Source organism: Rhineura floridana, chromosome 4 (assembly GCF_030035675.1).
Source record: "Rhineura floridana isolate rRhiFlo1 chromosome 4, rRhiFlo1.hap2, whole genome shotgun sequence".
NCBI lineage: Eukaryota > Metazoa > Chordata > Lepidosauria > Squamata > Rhineuridae > Rhineura > Rhineura floridana.
The window spans coordinates 6,717,989-6,733,557 of NC_084483.1; the positions used below are offsets into that span (position 1 = coordinate 6,717,989).

Here is a 15,569-nt window from a genome sequence, read left to right on the forward strand (position 1 = left end):
AAAATAACAAAAAGTCTTGTGGCACCTTAAAGTCTAACAAAGTTATTACGGCACAATGTTTCAGGTGCATGAGGTGTTACAGATATATGTATATACACATGAAGTCTTTTTGGTGAGGAAAAGTTATAAATAGTAAGGTCAGCAGGAAACAAAAATGAGACAGTTATATCTGCATAATTATCTGTGGTTATTTGCAGAACTCTGTGATCCTGGCATTGTTAAGCTTGACTAAATAATAAATAAATGTAGTGTAATTTTTTTTTTAAAAAAACTTCCTCCCAATTCATATCAGGTGATAGCACTGAACTTCTTGATGGACTGCAATTCAGTAGTTTCAGATATTCCACTGTTCCAGTATAGCCACCTTCAGGTCAGTTATAGTGTCCTGGGAGATTGAAATGGTCTTCAGTTGTTTTTTTATTATCACCATTTCTGATGTCAGATTTATGTCCATTTCTCTTTGACCTTTTTGCCCTATGTGGAATGCAGAAGAGCATTGCTGTCAGATGATGGCATATATAACACTGGAAGATGAGCAGGTAAATGAACCTCTGATGTTGTGGATGACATTATAAGGTCCTGTAATGGCGCTGCCCGTGTAAACATGGGAACACAGTTGGCATCTGAGTCTGCCACAGGGTCTGATCCTTGTGTCTGTATTTCTGTCATGTGGCCTATTGTAGCTGGTGAGTACCTGTCTTAGGAGGCTGTCGGTAAGCAAGTGCAAGCCTATCACTCAAGGCCTATGAGAGGCAAGTGCCATTGTCCAGGATGGGATATAGGTCACTGATAAATTTTAGTAGATCCAGTTAGGAACTAGAGGTGAGAACAAGTGGTGTTCTGTTAGTTTCTCTTCCAGGTCTTGTAGTAAATTATACTTCAACATCAGTCTCTACTGGTTGATATGTCTTTTCTCTTTGTTGATTGGGTACTGTGTGGTGTTAGGAATGCCTGATGTAAATTCTTAAGTTTTTGGTCTCTATCCAATGAGAACAGATGTGGTTGTTTCTTAGGGCTTGGCTCTAAACAATTGATGTTGAGGTGTTTTCTGGGTAGAAGTTGGAAGCATGTAAATATAAGTAGAGAAAAGCAAGCTTCCTATATAAGGTGGTGTCTATATGTCAATTATGTAGTTGCACAGTAGTGTCCAGAAAGTGAACCTCTTGTATGGACTTTGAGCTCAGATTTGTGGTGAGGTGAAAGTTATTGAAGTCCTGGTCCATGCGTCTAGATAATAAAAATATCATCAATGAATTTCAGGTACAGGAGAGGATTTGGGGACAGAAGCGGAGAAAGTGTTGTTCTAAATTGGCCATTAAAATGTTGGCAGACAGTGAAGCTGTGTGTCTATGGCAGTGCCGCTGATCTGAAGATACACATTCTCCCTAAAGCTGAAGTAATTGTGGGTGGCAGAATTTGATAGACAGCTGTGCTGTAGCCCCATCAAAGGATGTTATCCCTGATGATTTGTAAGCCATCGGGGGGGGGCAGAGATATTGCCATAAAGGAAGTGACCATCCATGGTAGCTAGGATGGTGTTTTTGGAGAGGTGTATAAATGGACTGCAGTTTCCTGAGGAAGTTAGTAGTATCTCCTATGTATCTTGGACTATTTGTGGCATATGGTCTAAGAAAGCAGTCAATATCACTGGCTAACCCATCAGTGATGGTACTGATGCCCCCAAAAGTAGGGCACCAAGGGTTGCCTGGTTCATGTATTTTTAGAAACAGAAAGTGGATGCCTCTTCAATGTTCCCGGAGGTATATCTATACAGATTTTGTCCTGCACATCAGTAGGAAATTCATCATGTTATGTAGTTCCTTCAGGTATTTAACAATGGGATCTGATGATAACAGACTGTAAAATGTGGTGTTGGAGAGCTGCTTCTCGTACGTAGTCCAATTTGTACGTGATGACAACAGCTCCTCCCCTAATTTGTTAGGGAATTGTTGTTTTATTTCAATTTATGCTTAAGGCAGAACTGTCCTTTGCATCTGTGTTACTGGATACTTTCTTTTTCATATACCATAGGATGTGTTTCCCTTCTAATATAGCCTCACATGCCCCCATGATTAAACCCTAGCATTTAAAAATGGCAAGCCCCAGTTAAGCCCTGCTCTGATGCTGTCATATGGGCTAGACACATAATAGCCACTCCATAAGGGCAAAATCACAACTCTGCAATATTCCCAGCTGCTTATCTCGGTTTCCATAGAGTCCAAGTAGTGGGCTTGAATGTTCTACTACAGCAAGAAGGAAAGCCTGTAAGGCCCTAATGGGAGACAAAGGATGTTTTTGCAAAATGTTGCACTGCACCACTAGCTAGCTTGCTGTTGCATTCATTTCTGACCGGAATACTCGCTCTCTGGTGCAGCACAATAACTAGATTTTTAAAACTATATTTGTGAGTCACTGTGAGCAATAGCTGGCAATCTTCCGGGACCAGCACCACCATCAAGGACAACATTACACCCTGAAATGAGATTCCTCCCTTCACTCCCAGCCCCAGCACAGCAACCAGAGGACAGTTGTTCACAATGGAAAATCTTTGCTTATAACTTGGTCTGATTGGCAGCCTCTGCTGAGGGTCAGGATTAGGCTCAAAACAATATCTCATCCCCATAATCGAGCCCTTTTTTTTGTTTCTGACATAGTTCAGATACCTATTCAAACAACAGAACCAGTATAAATCCCTTTCTCACCGTTGTGCGTTGCTGAAATGGCCCACATCAGCAAGAATAGACATGCTAAATTTTCACTATATTTGATTTTTTAACACATTTTATTTCTTCTTTGCCATACAAATATCAGCACAGTATAAAACAATACATAGCAAACAAAGAAAGAGAAAAAAGAGCATTATTCACATTCTTACATATAAAGAATTCACGTTTGTGCTAAATGCCCTTGTTTAATAATTGTTCTCTTTTCCACTTTGAGTTTTCCTGTATAACCCCATATACAGTAAGACTTGACCGAAATACTCAAAATATGACCTCCAGTCACACCTACATCACAGTTGCATACCAGGACAGAAAAGGGTAGGGGTATGGTGGTGGCAAGGCCAGCAAGTGTCACCTTTTCCCTCCCCCTCCCAGTATGCAGCAGCGAAGCAGGCAATGGGAAGTCAGATGAGTGCCGCCGCTCCACTCTTCTGTTCACTACTTCAATACTATTGATCCTAGTATACTCCTGGATTGTCTCTGTATGCCGGGAGTTGAAGGCATTATATTGCTCTGCCTCATCCCTGGCACTTTCGCTGTGGAGTCTTTTAAAGTACCGTTCTGAACCTGATGCTCTTTAATAACTATGTGAATCTGTTGGGAGCTCTCATCCAGAGATTTGGAGTATGGAGTCATCAGAGTGTTGATCTCTCTGTTGCATCTCAGTCAAGAGAGGCCATTCAGGTGCTGGACTGATGCCTGGAGATAGTTATGGCCTGGATGAGGGTAGAGTTGCCATATCCCAGTCCCACAAAGCTGGGTGGGCTAATTTGCATATTATGCAAACATTTGCTAATTATACAAATTAAGCATGTTAATGGTTGCACTGTCCAGTTATTTTGCTTTTATGCCAAGTAATACCACTAAAAACTGGGGAAGGATGTGAGGAATCTTTTTTTAAAAAAAAACCCTTACATTTTCAGCCTTAAATGCCTAGACACTAGTTTGCAACACAATGGCATATTTATTTATTACAAGGATTTATATCCTGCCCTTCTGCTATTAAAAACAGAGCTCAGGGCAGCTTACAAACATAATAAAAATACACAATCAATATAAAAACATAATAAAACACAAAACAGAAACAAACATAAAACACGCCAATGCAGCAGAATTAAAATACAGCATAAACCGAAAAGCCAGCAAAGCATCAATTAAAAGCAATATTGTGACCTGTACCAACAATTAGGAAATGTGAAATGCACAGCAACTTGCAATGCAGATAGAAATAAAGACTTCAATATTATCGCTTATTATCTAAAGATGGGTGTGTCTGAGCATGTGAGAAGTGTCTTTAGTACACTGCTTCTCACACAATAGATCAGAGAGATAGGAAACACAGCCTTCTATGATAAAAGCTGGAACTTGATGGAGACTTGAGTGCTGGTACTTCTTTTTTAAAAATGCAGTGAATTCTAGAGACCTGGCAAGCTGTGGTAGCATTAGACAGGGCAGCTGTTCCATTCCTATTGGTCTTAAGGGGAGGGGGGGAAACCATTCCTATTGGTTTTAAGATTACACACACACTGCACTGAAGAGAGACAAAGAGTCTGTGTGTATGTATATATACACATGTGTGCGGACACATATATAGATATATATACACACACACACACGAACACACACCCATCCTTGGGGAGGAAATGAAGTAGGGTGATCTTTGGTGGGGAGATGTCTGCCACTCATTTTGAAAAAGGATATGTATATAAAAAATGCTTTTTAGCCTTTTCTGAATTGCTGAACAGAGGCTCTGTCAGGCAACAGGGTGAGTGAGGCTGCATTCCAATGCAACTTTACTTGGGAGTAAGCACCATTTAACAGGGTGGGGGAAGGGCCAAAAATGCAAATGCAAATGCCACATCCCGTTCTACAGAGAGGTTTGTTTTTATACTTTATATTTGTTCAGGGGAGGGAAAGTATGGTGGATTCATACCTCTTTATTCTATCCTCCATAATGGCAGGCAGACCCTCCCACTGCATTCACCACCTGAGACACGAATGCAATTGAGATGAAGGCTGCTTCTCCTTGCTGACTCAGTCAGCAAGTCTATGGATAAGGGGTGTAGCTGCAGGTGTTGATCAAGTGAGCATGTACAGTTTTCTAAACTGCTAAATTCTGCATATTCAGCTGGCATGCAGACTAAAAATTTTGATTTTCCCAGGACATCTGTGATGTTCCTCATTAGCTAAGAACAATGGAAGGCGGGAATAGGCTGATTTCTCACAAAATGGACAGAAAGTGCCTCCACATTTTGCCTTGTATGTCTGGATCCACAAGGGCTAGAAACTTGCTTTTTTAAAATGAAAGATGGCAATCTGGGCTACTTAATGGGCTAAGGGGGCACCAGGTAGCATGATTAGAATATGGGTAAAACCTAGGGTTGCCAGGCTCAGGGCCTGAGAATGATTCTGTATCTAGCAACCAAGAGGTCTTCTGTACCTTTAAAAGTTGTGCAGGGGGAAGGGGAAATTCCACCTTGTGGCTTTTCCCATTACAGTGTTGCAAGAACACCTGCACTTGGCTGAATTTTCTCTTAAAGATACAGAATCATTCTCAGGCCCTGAGCCTGGCAACCCTAAAACCCGACTAATCGGGCAATATGGCAACGCTAGATGAGGGCCAATAAACTGAAGTTGAATCCTGATAAAATGGAGGTACTATTGGTGAGATGGAAAGATTATCGGTTCTGAATGGAGTTGCATTCACCCTGAAGGAGGAGGTTTTGGGCTTGGGGGTGCTCTTGGAGGCATAATTGTCTGTTAGGCCAAATTGCCTTCAGTGCTAAGGGATGCCTATGCCCAGCTGTGGATGGTTTGCCAGCTGTGGCCCTTCCTGGACGGAGACAGCTCCTTCCCCATTGAGATCCAGCCGTTCCATAGACTATCTGTTTTTACCCGTCAGATTAAGACACATTTTTTTCAAGGTTTATGGCTGATGTAGGAGATAGATTGTTGCTGGACTGGCTGGATTTCTGATTTCTTGATGTTTTGATTTGATAGGTAAAGGTAAAGGTGTCCCCGCACTTGTAGTGCGAGTCGTTTCCGACTCTTAGGGTGACGTCTTGCCACGTTTACTAGGCAGACCGTATATATGGGGTGGGATTGCCAGTTCCTTCCCCGGCCTTTCTTTACCCCCCAGCACATGCCGGGTACTCATTTTACCGACCACGGATGGATGGAAGGCTGAGTGGACCTCGATCCCTTTTACCGGAGGTTCGACTTCCTCCTTCCGTTGGAATCGAACTCCGGCCGTGAGCAGAGCTTCGGCTGCGTTACCGCCGCTGACCTCTCTGCGCCACTTTTGTTTTATATCATTTATTATTATTATTATTATTATTAGAATTTATATCCCATCCTTGCTCCAGAAGGAGCCCAGGGTGGCAAACACATTAACAAAACCATTTAATGACAACATTCTTGTTAGGTATTTTAATATATTTTTCTGTACCAGCCTGTGAACTATCAGGTTGAAAAGAGGAATACAAATTGGATTTATTATTAATATTCAAGTATGTGTGTGTGTGTGTGGTAAATGGTAATGTTTTCAGAAGCGGTGTTACAATCTTAATTTGGTTAATGTTTTTTATATTACTCATTTTTGTACTTTTTACAATTTGAAAGCTAATATAATGAATAGAAGTGGTGTATAAATGTTTTAAATAAGGTCCTTGGCTCTTATATTAGCTAGTTCTAATAATACTCTGATTGCTTGCTGCTTGTCAACAGTTGTCATATTTTATTGTGGGCTCTTCTGCAAAATACTGTTGCGCGCCATCACAATCTCCAAGCAGCGCGAGACTGTGCTTACCCCTGGTTTGGTTTCCTTGGAATGAAGCTCAGTGGAGATTATGGCGTCTTTATGATTATGTGATTTATTTACACACATTCATAGCCTCAGCATAAGATGGAGCAGTTCAAAGCAGTAGCAGTCCAATCTTGCTTTTCCATCAGGCTTATAGGAGGCATCCTGAAGCCACTGTGCCAGGAGTAGGCCTCTTTGGTTGTCTTTCCAACTTCACTTCCAAGATGAGCCTAAAAGACACAAGGCTCTCCTTGGCCCTAGGATGGGAGGGGGAGGGCTGCTCTCCTGAAAAGAGTTCCAGTTGCCCCAGCATCTCCCATGGCCACATCCCTTTGTATATGCAGACTGACCACTCAATATGCCATTAACTCACAGGTTCAATTGGCTAAAGTATTCATTTATGCAAAGAAAACTGGTTTCACCAGTAGAGCAGGTTTCTTCCTTTGCAGACCCCAAATCAGAGGCTAGCAAGGGGATTCATAGAAATCATCCACCTCACCCCCCAAATCCCATAACACTACCTCCTTCCCTGAAAAAGGTCTGTCCCAGACCTGCAAACAACCAACAGAATAACAGCTTTCCCTGTAGGGAAATAACAGATACAGGTTAATAAAGACATTGAAACATACATCATCAAATGGTAGTTGCTACTGACTTTGCTTCTAAAGAGGAAATGAATGGTCAGCTGATTCGTTCCCCTCTGCTCATCACGTGATTGTTCTTGTTGGCACTGCTGTTAACGCGAAGAGAATGGAGGAGCAGTAACAAGAAGACCCCATTCAGCATTTGCCGCTTCCCTTCACTCCAGCTTTCCCCATTCCACAGACACCGTGTTTTACCTCGAATTTTCAAAATCATCAGTGTCGCAGCAAAGTGACAAAAATGATGAAGTTCTGGCTAATTTCTTCTCCTGGGGAGAAAATGTGTCAGTAGACATGGGAGAAACTGTATGCTGCAACTATAAAAAATGACAACCTTTCCACCAATGCAAAGTTTAATATTCTGGATTTAAAGGTTGGCACCCTTGATATGTTAGTTGCCTTGTCTGATGAGATGGCTAAACTGGATGCATTTGTGGAGGGTGTTGTCAAAAAAGTGGCACAGTATACAGCTGATGTGCTGGAAGACAGTAAAGATGAGGTTCATGAAAATCTTCTGGCCAATGGAGTTGATTTGGTCACCCGTATTACAAGGTTCCAGTGGGATGTGGCAAAGTATCCAATCAAGCAGTCTCTGAAGAATATTTCAGAAATAATTGCCAAGGGAGTGACTCAGATTGACAATGACCTAAAGGCAAGGGCATCTGCTTACAACAACCTGAAAGGCAACCTTCAGAATTTGGAAAGGAAGAATGCAGGAAGCTTGCTAACCAGACGTCTGGCTGAAATTGTAAAGAAGAACAACTTTGTACTTGATTCTGAATACTTGATTACATTGTCAGCGGTTGTACCAAAGATAAATTATAATGACTGGATGAAGCAGTGTGAAACTTTGACAGATATGATAGTTGCAGCAATGTTCTTTCTGAGGACCAGGATAGTTATCTCTGTAATGTCACCTTGTTCAAGAAGGCAGTGGATGAGTACAGGCACAAAGCCAGGGAAAACAAGTTTATCATCCGTGGCTTTCAGTATAACGAAGAAGAGATGACGGCAGACAAGGAAGAAATGAACAGGCTGTCTACTGAGAAGAAACAGTTTGAGCCACTTGTACGATGGCTGAAAATGAATTTCAGTGAAGCTTTCGTTGCATTGATTCATGTGAAAGCACTGAGAGTCTTCTTTGAATCTGTTCTAAGATATGGTTTTCCAGTGAGGCTCCAGGCTATGCTGCTTCAGCCCAACAAGAAAACAATGAAGAAATTGAGAGAGGTTTTGTATGACTTGTATAAACATCTTGACAGCAGTGCAGCAGCAATCATTGACGCAACTATGGATATTCCAGGTTTGAACCTCAGTCAGCAAGAATACTACCCCTATGTGTACTACAAGATAGACTGCAACTTGCTTGAATTCAAGTAGATTACTTCTGATCCTGACCATCTTCATGTGTATTGATGTACAAGCAGAAAAGGTTGAAGAACAATGATGCTCCTAACTCCCTTGTAAATCTGTCCTTGCTTGCTTTCTCCATTTGCATAGGAGAAAAATCCCCATTAGTGATCCATCTTTTTGATATTTTCTTTTAAAAGAGAAATGTAATTGCTTTTAATTAATTAGGTCTGTAATTGTATATTGAGAAAATCAGAGTGTATTTATAAATAGTCCTGTTATTTAAAAAGTTTTAAAAGGGTCATTCCTCTTTCGTACCATCAATTCCATGATTATCCTCCATAAAGAACTTGTTGACAAAGGAAGATAGTGGAGAAGAAACTTGCGCCATTTTGTTCACCATGTTTCACAGATATAAAACTGTAAACAATGTTATTGAATTGAGATGTAAAATATGTGGAGATGGATATTCAGTCCATACTTTCTGAATGTTTTAAACTTATGCACTGGAAACATTCACAGAAGAAAATAAAAGCACCTGTACAACTGTACATCATCAAAAGCATAGTCATAGCTCAATTACATTCCCACACAACACAAGTACGAAAACAGTCCATTCCTCTATAGCAGGTTTTCAGTTAATTGCTCACTCTTTAGGTTTCCTCTTCTTTCTTGAAGCTCCCAGTCACTGTTCTGTATCCAAATTGCTTACCAAGTCCTCATATTTGGCAGTGCCCAACAGAGTGAGTTCCCAACATGTTTAAACCAGGTTACAGCCTCAGTACCAGAACTCCCTTGTCCTGCCTTCTGCCACTGTAGCACAGCAGCCGTCAAACACACACACATTCTCCCTTTGTTCTCCTAAACAGTTGTGTACACACAAAATCTAACAGGCATAGTTATAGCAATGCAAAAACTGAACAGCATAATTCCTACAAAATCATTAAACAGTTCATATCTCCAAGAGTATGTAAAAAGCACAAATCAAAAGCATTTCAAAAGGCAATACTAACACCATCGCAAAGAATTCCTACAGCAAATCAGTACACAGTCCCATAAGCACAACCCCCACCCCAAACCATGGAGTTGCCCAAATGGCCCTTTGTTTCGGGGCTTCATGAAGTTCCCAGTCCAAGCTGATCCCTATTGCTGCATGAAGAATCTTGGGACACCTCTCCAAGAGCACATCTGTTTTCTCATCAGCATTCAGCAGACTGTAGCCATTTCCCTCCCACTCTCTGCCCTGGAAAATTCTTTAAGGCAGTCCACTTCATCTCCTGTCTCAAACTGCAAATCATAGTCTTGCCACAAGTCTTTATCTGGGGGCATCTTCTTCAGGATTAACTGGCCAAACCCATCCAGGTTGGCAGAAAGAAATCTTCCTCTTTGTTCACTCTCGCCATCTCCAGAGTAAGTCATTGGCCCAAACAAAGGCAGATAACCCTACGTGTCTCTTGCCCTTCACACTCGTGGGGCTCTGGATGACCCTTGCTGCTGGAGCCTGCTCAAGGGCTGCACCCACCAGAGGAGCTGAATCCTACCCTGTAAGGCCATTATGGGGCACCAAAGGGACAAAGCCCCTCAGGTGTATATCTCAGGAACCAGACCACCTAGAAACTTTTTTTTTTTTTAAATTGAAGCTGAGAGTCTGGAGATTAAGTGCTAGCTGGAGAGCCGGAGGGCCCCCCAAAAACCAGAGACTTGGCTGAAAACCAGAGACCTGGTAACTCTACTTCCCTCCCATGGGTCGCCGAATCTCCCCTTTCCCCCCATGCATCACCAGACCTTCCCTCCCTTCCCAGCTCCAGGAACAGAGAGCTGTAACTGCCATCATTACTTAAAGCAGCCTCAGCTTCTTCAGCTACAACTTTGGACCTAGTCCAGAGATAAACCAGCAAAGTAAGATCATGGTTCCCCATCTGCACAGAGATGTATAGCCTGGATAGCAGGTGGAAAATGGAACCCCAACATCAGGTAGCACCAAAGAACATTAGGGAACAAATACCCAGTCTCTGGGCCTTATTCTTAGGGAAAATGCCCAGCAACAACCAGGAATTAATTAGCCAATGAGGAGGCTTTCTGATGATGAAATCTTCGGGAGCTTTCGCACCTAACAGTAATGCACTCATCAACATGACCAGGCCTGTGGCCTTGAAGTACCAGTCTCAAGCTGATACACAGGTGATCTTGCTTACTGATTACTTAACTGAGTTCAGCTGTGAGAACTGACTTGTCTCATGGCCTCTCAGAGGCCTCATTTCAGGCAAGATGTTTTCTCCCACAATCTCTTGCCACAGAACCATTTTAGAAACCAGGCATTCTTGACAGCATCCACCACCACCACCACCCTGTGCTTGCTTTCTCTCTCTCTCTCTCTCTGCCTGCCATTCTCCCTTGCACTCGAGCAGAAGTGTCTGCAGGAAACACTGTTTACTGCAGAGGCACCTGTGCCAGCTGGCAAGGAGAGCCATTCCAGTCGCACATGAGAGAGCTGCCTGCAGCAGGTCCAGTGCCGTACGCAAGCAGCCACATTCTGACTGTGTCAGAGTGTGCACCCTCTGCACCCAAAACAGACTTTGTTAAAAGGAGCTTCTTTCCCGGAAGATTTGTTAACTGAGGTATTACTGGATATGTTTGTTCCCTGACCCTATTCCGATATTAAGTCTACTAAAATCTCAGTAGATCTACTGAAATTAGAGTTACCAGGTCTCCGTTTTTTGGCTGGAGTCTCTGGTTTTTGGGAGGGCCCTCTAGCTCTCCGGCTAGCACCCCTTAATCTCTGGACTCTCAGCTTCAATTTAAAAAAAGAATTAAGTTTCTACGTGGTCTGGTTCCCGAGATATACACCAAAACGTCAGCCACCACCCCCGCGACTGTTTAATCTATTTAACTGATACGACGCTGAAGTTGGTTCCTAGTTCCCAGTTCCTTATTTGCTTGAAAGTTCAAAACACTAAAAAAGAAGAGTTGACAACTACAGCAACTTCAAACCAAACTTAACATGTCTCTGAACTCCAAAATATATGTTGAGGTACCCTGTATGATATATCGCTGTGATCGGGGGACTCTCCCCGTCACGAATAACAATACATTTATGCAATCAAAATCATCAGACTTCTGATATTATCATAAATATATAATGATGTCATAAAATCATAAAAAATAAGTAACTGGGGGTGCCCACCACAAACTCTGCTCTGGGCCAGGACAAATCATATACCCCAGGAAAGGGGAGGGTGTCCTCTACGAGATGCCACTGTGTGCCACCTGGCCCAGAGCTTCTGCTGGGCTCAGGGCACGGAGAAGGGCATCTATGCAAAATCAAAGCAGACCAAAACATACAGGAAAAAATAAGTAACTGGGGGTGCCCACCCCAAAATCTGCTCTGGAACAGGACAAATCATATACCCCAGGAAAGGGGTGTCCTCTACGAGATGCTACTGTGTCCCGCCTGGCCCAGAGCTTATGCTGGGCGCAGGGCACAGAAGAGGGCATCTATACAAAATCAAAGCAGAAAAAGGCATTCAGGAAAAATAAGTAATTGGGGGTGCCCACCCCAAAATCTGCTCTGGGCCAGGACAAATCATACACCCCATGAAAGGGGAGGGTGACCTCTATGAGATGTCACTGCATCCCGCCTGGCCAGAGCTTCTGCTGGATGCAGGGGAAGGATGAGGGCATCTATGCAGACAGAAAGAGTAGAGAATCTTCTTACTCTTACTCATTTCTCAGACCTCTTTCTGAAGTGAAGGGTCAAATCTGTAAAGAAGTTTGGAGCAGCCACGTTAAAAGATGAGGGCAGGGCATTCCAGGCAGGGGGTTGCCAACCCTGCTTGGATATGGATGTCTTTGCAGAGGATCCCTAGTCAAGCTTTACCAACAGCACAATCCAAACTATATCTACTCAGAAGTAAGTCCTGTTGAGTTCTATGGGGGCTTAGTCCCTTAGTAAGTGTGTTTAGAATTGCAGCCTTCAGGGGCATCCATCTTTACTCCCGAATGCTCCCATCTAACATCTCCACAACACTAGGCTCCTTTCTTCCTACAGTGGCCTTCTGGTGACTGGCCTGGCCTGAAGGCACTTAAACCCTTCTTGCTGAAAGCAAGTAGGCTAGATTAAATGTTCCCTACTCAGGCTCCATCTTTTAACTAAGATGTCTAGCTTAATTTCCAGTCAGATTTTTTTTTAATTGTACGCTCCAAGCAACTGTGGTTGATGCTTAATGTATCATGCTTAATGACATCACTTGGGGCCGTCCCATGACATCACTCGGGCCCACCCCACGACATCACCTGGGACCGCCCCTAAAATCTCAGGTTTTGGGATGCTTCTGACCTGGCAACCCTAACTGAAATATATGCTGATCTATAGATCTTCTGAAAATACCTAGTTGCTTCTTCAGCCAGGTAACTCAGAAGAGTTAAAGCAGAGCCAGAGTCAAATTGGCAGTTGTGTTCAGTGTGTTCTGAAGCTGGAAGGATGGTCTACTCAATTCCCTTTGCCAGAGTATTTTGTATTGTCTGCAGGATCAAGTTGCCAACCAATGAAGCTTTTTCAGAGGGTTTCTAGATGGTCTACTTTAAACTGTTATGGAGTTGTGCCAAAGTAAAGTTTTGGAACTTGGTCTTAGCAGTTGTACAAGAAATCACAGAGACCAAACTTCTATGAATGATAAAAATGGAAGTGGATAACACAGATTTACAAATGGTCACCAGCCTGATACTGGAGCAAGGTTATGTATTGCTCAACTTTGGAGAAAGAAAAAAACCCTGACGCTAAAAGAGGAGCTACAGAAGATATGGGAAATCACGGTTAACAAAACTGACTTATCAAAAAAGAATGTGAACTAATCAACAACATGACAGGTTTACAGAGAGATGGGCACACATTATTAATTTTTGGAATAATATGATCTATGATGATATAATTCCTTTCCACTCCTATGATCCTCTCTTTTTCAGTCTTAGAATATGTTTCTTTCTCTTCTTCTCCTTCTCTTTTCTCTTTGGTTTAAAAACAATCATATAAGCAAAAAAGAGGCTATGATGAAATACTGATTAAAAAGTTATTATTATTATTGTTATTATTGTTATTATTAACACTGCCTGTTTGTTTATACAAGCATAACATTGAGAGAAATTTAAGCTTATTGTAATTAAGTTGTTGTGAATTAAGCCCAAATTCCTTATTAAATTAATTCTCCTGTTATTGTTTCTTTTTTCCTGTTAGATTGGGTATTAGTTAATTTGTTCTGTTAAATCACTCTCCTTTCTGTTCCATTTACTTTTGAATTTATTATATAGGTATATCTAAAAACAAAGTGATGATGAGACAACACTGAATTATTTTGAATCATATGATGATATATCAGCATTTCCTGAGCTTAAAAAAATACTAACCAATTCAGCCTGCAACCCAGTACATACTTAGCAGGGAAACAATCCCCTTCAGAACCTAGATAAGACACTTAGGTGCTAAATATTAATAAAACTGCAATGTTTTAAGTGTCCACTGTTTCTTTACAAAGGAGAAGGATATGGAGATGACTTCCGGGTGAGCGTCCATGGCGGGTCGAGGTTCCCTGAGTGAGCTCCATATTAGGGAAATTTCAAGTGGTAAATATGCTGTTCAGGGGCATTCCTTTGAGCAGCTAATGATCCTCTCTGGATAAAGAGAGTGCCCACTGTTTCTTTATAAAGGAGAAGGATATGGAGAGAACCAAAACAGGTGGAGGCCACACTTCCTTCACAGCAGAGAAGCAACGATGACAGCACGGACCTCTTCTGAGCCAAAGAAAGACTTTTTTTCTCTTTAATTAGGAGCTGACTATTTCTAAAATAGCAATGCGTAAGTGTCTGCAGTATCTTTGCTAGGAAGGAGGATGGGAGAAAACCAGAATAACTTGGCCATGCCCCTGTGACCTCTCATTGGTCATACCCCATGACCTCTTCACAGCCCCACCAGGTGTGGTGGGCACCAGCCATACTGCACATTGTCATGAGTTCCCCCTCCACATATTACCCCAGAGAAGGGCAAGAGAAAACCCTTCCTCTCATATATACTTCTTACTTATAGTGTATGAAGCCACTTTAAAAGAGGAGAACAAGTGAACTAACCTGTGCCAGAAAGTTCAGACTATAGGCACAGTCTATAGGTACATGTGCATGTATAATACAAGTAGTTTCTCCGATACCCAGCCCTTGATGACTGAAGGATGTGAACTGACTACACTGAAAAACATCATATTTGATGAAACTAATAAAAGTTTTACCTGTGGTGTGGTATGAGGATCATTCACATATTCAGGTCATTGTCTGATGCTGCAATCATCAGTTGAGGAACATTCATGTGTAAACAAGTTCTATGATAATTCAGGAAAGCTTTACCAAAAAAGTAGATTTTTAGAACCAACTTGAAGGAAAAGTTGGAAATATTCCAGACTTAGGGAGCAGAGCATCCTATAGGAAAATGAAGGTGGGAAAAGAATAAGATAATCAGCAATATCCAGGAAGTATGTGTGGAATAGAAAGGTTGAGCAGGTATAAGACAAGTGAGGGAGTATTGAAGCTTGCATAGGAAGCAATAGGAAATGATTTTTTTAAAAAATAGTGGCTTCTTAGGCACTGTTTCTACTGTTGTTTTAAAAATGTATTGGCTGAAGAAAGTCAGCAGGTTTACAAAAGGGGCTTCTCAGTAGCCTAAATTAGGGATGGGGCAGAGCATGAACAACAGCTATGAGCAATAGCTGCAGACGGAGAAAGGCAGAATTTGGAGATGGTGAAGAAGGAAACTCAGCAATGATAAGCACGTGAGAGAAAATGTAATAAAGAAGCTATCAAATGTTTAAGTGCAGCTCTCAGTCTCACTTGACAGGCATTCTGAAGGCTTAATATTTTCCATAATAAACAAGGGCTTGATGTCACTGCTGGATTTCTGAAAATCAGTGAACATAATTAAATATTAGCACATTTGGTCCATTCTCGTCTATAAAAATAAACTCTTGTCATATATCTGTTTTTCTCTAATTTTGTTTCCAGTCAGTTACTGTTTTT

General features: G+C 41.8%; 1 protein-coding gene and 1 pseudogene across 7 annotated transcripts in view; one reads left to right on the forward strand and one right to left on the reverse strand.

Moving 5' to 3' along the window:
• Positions 1–15,569, reverse strand: part of LOC133382823 (fibrocystin-like) — a 117,335-nt gene that overhangs the window by 84,561 nt on the left and 17,205 nt on the right. For 2 of the 7 annotated variants that reach the window (XR_009762096.1, XM_061622308.1), the window contains exon 1: positions 14,789–14,964. The exons of the other annotated variants lie outside the window; for them this stretch is intronic. The gene's annotated coding sequence lies outside the window, so the exon portion shown is untranslated. Of the gene's footprint in view, positions 1–14,788; positions 14,965–15,569 lie in introns of those variants that run through there. 7 annotated transcript variants of the gene reach the window in all.
• On the forward strand, positions 7,408–8,603 carry LOC133384245 (V-type proton ATPase subunit C 1-like; annotated as a pseudogene).